Raw genomic sequence first — 8850 nt, forward strand, 5'->3', positions numbered from 1 at the left:
CACTGCCCTATGGCGTATGGGGAACCAGGGTTGGTGGTGGTGGGGGTGGGACTGGTGAGTGGGAGGAACGGCCGACCTCTTGGTCTCTCCCACAAGCCTTCAGGTTCTGATTGCCCAATGGTGAACAGGGAACTGGGGTGGGTGGCAGGGGATTCAGGTGGTGGCAGGCCAAGGCCCCTGCCCCACCTGTTATCCCACACACAGAGGGTGACCCGCGGTGGGTGCTTTGGTATCACAAGTGGGCGACCTCTCAGTCCCTTCCCCTCAGTCATCAGGCTCCCATCGCCCAGTGCAAACTGAGAACCCAGGTGGGTGGCAGTGGAGGGTGGGGAAGCTGCTGGCAGCTGGGAAAGATGGCCCTGATAGCAGGCTAGGCCTAGGAACTGAACCTGTGCAGGATTTCTTGTGCTGGACCTCTCTAGTATGCATATATGTGGGGAAGCACAGGACTTGGTTAGATGTCTATAAGGAGGATTCTCCAAAAGATTGGGGGCCTTTAGGGTGACTTGCTGAAAGCAGCAGCCCCTACCTTGACTTTTCCAAACAAGTCTGATCCCCTGGTGTTTTGCTAGAATCTCTGTTTGGTCTTTTAGACTCAACCTTGTAGAAGCATATGCTTTCTCAAGTATACTTACCCTGCTGATTTTATCTAGAGGTTAATTTCAATTCAAGCTGTTGTGACAATAAAAGCCTAAGAAGGCAGGCAAACAGGGTTTTTTGCTCCTAAAGCAAAACAGCCCCTTAGCCCTCTCTTTCACAGAAACATGTGTCAGAGTAATCTATTCATCTCTCACTCAGGGTCTGCTGGTCAGCCCGGGCAGCTGGTGCCCTGTGTGAGGAAGCCAGGAATGCAATGAAACGCGGTGGAACCCTCAAAAACCAAGAGGAAGAAAATGAAAGTAACTGCACAGTAAGTCATTGGAATCCACTTGGGATTCCCAAGTTTGAGGGAATTCTTTCTCAGCTAAGATTTCATAATGGGACAACAGTTGTCCACAGAACAGCAGCAATATATCAGTGCTGAAACAGTTATTAAAAGTAGGCGGTGCCTCTGTTACAGAAGAACTGAAAAGCTTATTAAAATTGGTATAATTTATAATCCTTGGTTCCCTGATGCTGGAACGCTAGACCTTAATCTCTGGGAACAAGTGGGCAGGAATCTAAAGAGAAATCAGGCCCAGGGAAAACGAGTGCCCTCACCATCATTAACTATGTGGGCTTTTGTTTGAGCTGCATTATGCCCACTTCATATTGAAAATCAAAAGCCTACAGAGCAACAGGAGGATTTACTACCACCCCCTCCTCCTGAAGCAGAGCCTGTGGAGCCTGTAATACTTAAAGCCCCGCCACTGGAGGAAATATTTCCTGATCCTCTGCCTCCGGTGTGGGAAGGCTCATCAACCAGTTACGGGGTCCTGTGTCAGGCAAGCCATGTTAGAAGGAGAGCTTTTAGCTTGCCCAGTTATTCAAGATCAACAACGTAATAGAGTTTATGAGCCTCTCTCCTTTAATACCTTTAAAAAAATAAGGAAAAGTGTTAGAGAAAATGGAGCTAACAGTCCATTTACAAAAGGACTCCTTAATGCCTTGTCTGAAAATTATCACATGACTCTTTGGGACTGGCAGATTTTGGCCAAAACAACTCTGGATGCCAGTCAATATCTATTATGGAGAGCAGAATATGATACAATCTGTGAACAACAGGCTGTTTATGGGTGTTCACTAGCCACCACACCCGGGAGCCTTCTGGGCTGCATTCTAGCTGTAAGTCCCGGGGCACTGTAAGACATCTGAAAGATCCATAGAAAGGACTCTGATTTATTAAGTCTTGTCTATAGGTTGTGCACACCTATAAATACTGTATGTAGGGTGTCTCTGTTAACTGTTGTTTTGTGTCTTTGTTGTTGTTTGGTTTAATTTGTTTGGAGATGGGACATATTTCACTTTGCTAGAGGCCCCAGCTACTTGTGGCAGGCTGAACACATGGCAGGGATCATAGGAACTTCCCAGCAGCTGCCAAGAACTCTTAATCTTGGGGTCCTTCCTGCTCTCTCTCTTTCAAGACATCAGCCACTAGAAACTCTTAGCTAGTATAAGTTCTTATCTGTCTGTAATGTAATTTGGTTACTGATTAATATTCTTTATTTACTCTCTTATCTTTAGGGGATTTAGTTTGCACTTTGCCATTTTATAAATATAGGGAATCCTCTGTCTCTACTATTTAGACTTTATGCCACTCAGAACCCATTTACTGTACTGGGTTAGTGTGAAATAAGATTCTAAGGCTAATGTCCCAGTCCACCCTTTTGTGAGTACTCATTCATTTACTGTGTTTGTTTGTTTTTTCTATTTTTAAGATCTCTTCTTATATACGAGGTTCCATATCATTAGTCTACTCAAAAAGAGAAAAATATGGGAAACAATTATTTAAACTCCCCAAGTATTTATCCTAAAGGGCTGGAGCTACAGAAGTGCCCTTGAATAGGCTGCACAAGCGGCATCAGTGGGTTGGGGTGGGGGAGCACTCTCCTTGTAAAGGAAAAAAAATAGTACTTTTACAGTAAAGCCATTAGGGGCCTGGGAGTTGCTGCAGTCCTGGGAACAAACCCCAGGACCTGATATCTCCCCATACACACCCACCCTTTTTCCAGCCTCCTAAGAGTTGTCAAGGTCATGTTATCTCTGTTATATTTCCTAAGAATGTAAGTATATTTCCCATTAGAAAAATAAGCCTATTTCTAAAAGTAAAGGAGGAAAAAAGTTTTTCCTGTATTTGCCTAAGAAGCAAAGATTATATATACACTGAGTATCCAGATTATGACCATCTGACATTTGTAGGCAAATTAGCTATACTCTAGCACTGAAGTTGCTAGAGGGCCAGACCATTATAAATAGGGAAGAAGGTGATTTTTTTCTGAAGATATGGGCAAACAACATGATTTAACAGCCTTTGAACGTGGTCTCCCTCATGTTTTTGAAACCACTCCTGCACAATACGAGCACCGTGGCATGGCGCATTGTCTTGTTGAAAGAAGCCATCTCCATTGGGATATGCGATCAACATGATAGGATGAACTTGATCAGCAACAATACTTAAGTATGTTGTGCTATTCAGACGTTGTTCCACATGAATTAAAGGGCCCAAATCATTCCAGGAAAACATGCCCCAAACCATAACACTACCCCCACCAGCTTGAAGGGTTGTACTCATGCATGTGGGGTCCATGCTTTCATGCTGTTTCTGCCAAATTCTCACCCTGCTATCTGCATGATGCAACTGGAAACGTGATTCATTGGACCACATCACTTTTTTCCAATGTTTGACTGTCTAATCCTTGTGGTCCTGTGGGAATTGGAGACATTTTATCTTGGTAACTGCAGACAGCAAAGGTGTTCGAACAGGCCTTCGGCTTCCAAATCCCATATGATGCAGTGTACGGCTAATTTTCCTACAAACATCAGGTGGTCATAATAATTTGGCTACTTAGTGTGTGTGTGTGTGTATATATATAGAATATTCCAGGCTCACAGAAATGATCCTCCTCTCGATTAAAACAGCAGTACATATAGGTGTTGGTTCAGCCCATTCCATGCCTCTACTCCTCCTACCAGTCTCAGTGTGCTTTCTTCTTTACTTCTCTAGTTGTAGGACTTCCATTCAGCCAGCTTTCAGGTAGTTCTGAGTGATGGTTGTTCTGTATTTCAGTTGTAATTTTAATGTGGTTGTGGGAAGCAGCGAGTACAAGCATTTACCTATACAGTGGGGCCTTGACTTACGAGTGTCCCAACTAACGAGTTTTTCGAGATACGAGCCGTCTCTCAGCCGATTTTTTGCTTTGAGTTGTGAGCTAAAATTTGGGTTACAAGCCAGCTTCAGATACCCCACTGCTAGTTGGCGCAGCGAACGTCACAGTGAATGGCACAACATCAGCCCAGCATCACGTGTCTCACTCATTCACTTTAAGCGGTTAGCCTTTAGTTGAAGCATCAGTGTTGTGCTCGCATTTGTGCTTGCAGTTATTTTGCAAAACTTCGTTTTTGAGGTGTCTGGAATGGATTAATGGCATTTCAATACATTGTAATGGTGAAAATTGATTTGACATACGAGTAATTTGAGTTAGGAGCTCCATCACGGAACAAATTAAACTCGTAAGTCAAGGCCCCACTATATAGGTATGCTGCCATCTTGGTTCCCTTAAGTGAATTTAAAGTCAGGAGTACCCTCCTGAAGTCTGTACTTTTTCTGTTGGTCATTCCCTATTGGCCACATTTCAATGTATTTTCATTTAGTACGCTGTGGCATGTACTCTTGAAATGCTCCCGATTACATAATTTCACTTAAGACTCCTCTGTCTTCCTCCTGGGAGACCTGATGATGCTTTCTCTCTGTTTACATAACATTTTCTAGTAGAAAAATTTGCTTGGGATGTTTGGTAAGGCTTTCAAGCATAAAAAAAGTCAATTGCACTATGATGAATATAAATACTCATTTATCTAAGAGTGATAAAGATAAACATGAAGGTGGCATTTTTTTTAGAGCATACCCTATTTTTTGAGATTTTTCTTTTTCAGAAAATAATCCATATTATAACAGGCACTGGAAGAGTTTTCATTTTTGAATGAGATATTCATTTGAAGAAACACGCCAGGCTCCTTGAGAATTTGTTTTCTTGCTTCAATATCCTATTCTTTCTTAATTTTACTAAATTCCTTGGGAAAATGAAAAAATAAGAGAATGAAAATAAAACTGAGGGCCTGAATTTAGCCTGATTTTTAGCAATCTACAGGTCAGACACTATTTCATTTGGAGTTCCCATGGGAAACTATAATTTTTATTTATGAATATTTAGTTATCCAAACCTGAAACTTCATTAAATTTTACTTTTTATATAATTCCAAAGTATTACAATTTCAGCAATTTTATGTTTGCTTGATTATCCAGGTAAAACTTGTTTCAAATGAAGATCAGGTATAGCTTTCTCTGTTATTTTACTGAGATGTCCTCTGAGGAAAATGTTATTATCTACGAAGATGTTAGAATTTCCCCCGTCAAAATGTGTTTCTGTATTTTAATAAAGGAAAATGAATTATTTAAATTTCTAGATCATAAAATGACCTAATTTCTGATGGTAATCTGTTAGTGGCAAGTAGACACTATATTTTTGGATATGGAGCATTATATGAAATGCTGAAGGGTATTCTTTAAGAAGAAGAAGAAGAAAAGAAAAAAGATAAAAATATGAACAACAAAATGACAACAAACACATGCCTATGAACAATTGAATCTAAAAATAAAAATAAATGAATAAGAAATCTAATGAAAAGAATGAACTGGTGAATAAAATAGAATCAGAGCCCTGGCAAGTTTTGCTCAGTGGATAGAGCGTCAACCTGCAGACTGAAGGGTCCCAGGTTCAATTCCATTCAAGGACACCTGTGTGAGTTGTGGGCTCAATCCCCAGTGGGGGTGGTGTGGGAGGCAGCCGATCAATGATTCTCTCTCACCAGTGATGTTTCTATCTCTCTCTCACTCTCTCTTCCTCTCTGAAATCAATAAAAAGTGTTTTTTTTAAAAAACAACCAAAATACACAAATAAATAGAATCAGAGGCATGGAAATGGAACAGACTGATGATTCTCAGAGGGAAAGGGGTGAGGGGGGGGACGAGATTAAACAATGATCTTATATGTATATATGCATTACCTATGGACACAGACAATAGGGTAGTGAAGTCCTGGGGTGGGGCAGGAACCGGGTGGAGGGGGATATGGGGAAAAAAGAGGGACATCTGTAATAATCTCAACAATAAAGATTAAAAAAGAACAAAAGGAAAAGAAAAAGCTTCTGGTTCCTCCCAAGCCTGAAATACATAATTCTACGTATCAAAGATGCTTTCTCTCTCTTGTTTGTGACCCACACTTGCCTCTGCATTTGCACCTTCTCTCTCCATAGACATGTGGCCTTTGTAGCCAGGTTGCCCAAGGCTCCAGGCAAGAGCCTCTGTACAGCAGCAAAGCCATGGATTGCAGCTGGGAACACAAGTAAAGCTAGCTGGATGTTGAACTGGTACTAAAGGTTATTTCACAGAATCACTTGACATTGACTTTATTTCTGTTCCTTATTTTCCATGGTGAGACAGATAGAGATGGGACTTTTTTTTTATTTTTCCATCACAAATAAAAATTACCACCAGACCTCATCCAAGTGGGTTTTGGAAATACTTTTCCTCAAGAACGCCCCCTCCACTGGCAACATAACCCAATACAGTTTAATAAAAAAATATAAATTAAAGAATAAAAGTAACAATATGGGGAAAGAAATAAAATTATCATTTTTATGAATAATATGATTGCATAGCTAGAAAATTCAAAAGAATGAAGAAAAACATTACTACAATTAACAAGAAAATTTAATATGGTGGCTGTAAACAAAATAAACAGAGTGACATAACTTTCCTGTGTACTACTATTAAATAATTAAAGTATAATTGAATCAACCACATATACTAGTATCAAATATAAGGTACTTAGAAAAAAATGAGCAATAAATAAGAAATCTACATAAATAAACTACAAACTTCCTGAAAGCCATAAAGCATATTTCAATAAATTAGAAGTCATGTACTGTTTTTGGATAAGAATAAAAAATATACAGATTTGGAATCTTTCCAAAACAATTTTAACTTGTAATATAAATTTAATCAAAACTCTAAAGAGATCTTATCTTAATTTGAAAAAATAACTATCATGTTCATAAACAAATCAGAAATCAAAGAATTTCAGGAAAATTTACGTAAAGAAATTAGTTTACATAAAGAGATATGTGACAAAGAAAACATGGAAGATAGAGAGAACCGACTGTTTGCTGCCAGACAGGAGTGGGATTGTGTGGCTGGGTGAAATAGGTGAAGGAATTAAGAAGTACTAATTGGTAGTTACAAAATAGTCATGGGGGTGTGGAGGACTGCATGGGGAGTATAGTCAATAATATTGTAATAACTATGTAGGGTGCCAGGTGGGTACTTGAAATACCAAAGGATCACTGTGTAAAGTATATGTTGTCTGGCCACTCTATTGTACATCTCAAACTAATACAAAATAGTGTTGAATGTATAATGTGATTGAAAAATAACATTTCATTTCTTTAAGAAATAAAGAATCTCAATTGATATGTTTCTATTAGTTGATCATTTTTTTCAAGATAAGAGGTTGATCTATCCTTCCCTCATATTTCCCATAGTAATTTATGTTAAAAAAAATACATCCCACAAAATTTTGAGCTTCTTACCATCTAAGAATGTTTTATGTTTTGCAGACTTTTATAATCTTCCACCTCTAAAATGCCAGCTGCTTTACATGTAGTAGGAACTCAAGTAGGTTCAAGTAAGTGTTTTGAACATCTAGAGCAAAGCTCAATCTAATGGAAAGATCCCTTTTTGTCTCACATATGCTATGTTCTTTTGTAAACACTTTTAATAGAGCTCAATTTTGTTGGCTATTGTTTAACTTATGATTCATAGTGGATCTCAAGTTTTTATTTATACATAGTTAAAATGTTAGAGAAAGTAGCAGATCCCTTTTGATAGCACACAATTGAGAATTGCATGTAGCCAAATATCTGACTGTCAGTGTCTCCATTGTTTATCACTTTGAGTATGTGTATCTGAACTTTTCATCTAAAACACAAGTAACCATATTACAAAGATCAATTTTATACATTAAATTTTAAGTACTTTCACTTTGTAGATTTGATGAGAATATCGTAAGTTATATCACAGTAGGAAAACTTCACATAGTATTTCCTGTTCTCAGTGCTGACATAGCTGTGGGAATTTTCCTCAGTTTTTCTGAATGTTCACCTTGTTTCTCATAACAGACGTGAGCATTTGGAAAATAAAAGGGGTTTTTAGGGATGTTATAAACTTCCAAGATTACATAAAATAAACTAAAGTCTAAGATAAACAGATCATTCTGGCCCTTTTCACAGTTTTGAAGTCCTTTCCTTGCCTTTATTTTTCTTTGAGAGTGTACCTTATCTACTGTTTCATATGATTAATAAGTTGTGAAAGTGGAAATCTAAACCAACCTTATAGACTCTGATAAAAACGGCAAGAGTGGATTGGAAAATTAAGCCAACCTCTGGGGCCTCACCTCAGTGTTCTTGATTTTGGGTGTAGGTAGCTACTTAATGTGGTATATATTTCAAAGTTTGCCCAAAAGCTCTTCTTTAAGAAAAAGAAATATTCTACCTGCCATAGTTACTTATGTTTTACTCATATTTTAGGGCCATTTTCTCCACACTATATTACCCCAAATCTATAACATTTTGTTTTAAAGAACAAAAGGGTAATGTGGAAACCTCTCAGTAGACTCTTCAAAAACTACATAAATAACCCTGATGGAAAATATTTGAAAATTTAAGATTTTAAACATTAAAATGCAAATTGTAAAAAGGAATTGCTTAACACTTAGTGATTTCCATAAAACTACTCATGGTAATTACTTTCAAAATGCCCATAGAACATTTTATATCCTAAGAGCAAAGCAATTAGTCTAAAATTGGGAATCTCATTCTTAGATTTTATATAACAGATAACAGATTCTGTCCTTAGATCAGGATTTGATACAGGCATTGTACAAGACACTGAACACTGCTATGCCAGGTAATTGAATATAATCCCCTCTAGTGACAGTTTTGTTTTTACTGGACTTGTCTTGTTTTCTGGTTCTTGCTGCATTGCTTATCTGGTACTCCACCCAAGCAGGATTCTGGTTGGTTACTTCTCAATTTTCTACCATTTTTTCTGTGCTTGGGAAAGTAATCTGATAAATTAGGCAGAGTTTACTTTGT

Source organism: Myotis davidii, unplaced genomic scaffold (assembly GCF_000327345.1).
Source record: "Myotis davidii unplaced genomic scaffold, ASM32734v1 scaffold366, whole genome shotgun sequence".
Classification (NCBI taxonomy): domain Eukaryota; kingdom Metazoa; phylum Chordata; class Mammalia; order Chiroptera; family Vespertilionidae; genus Myotis; species Myotis davidii.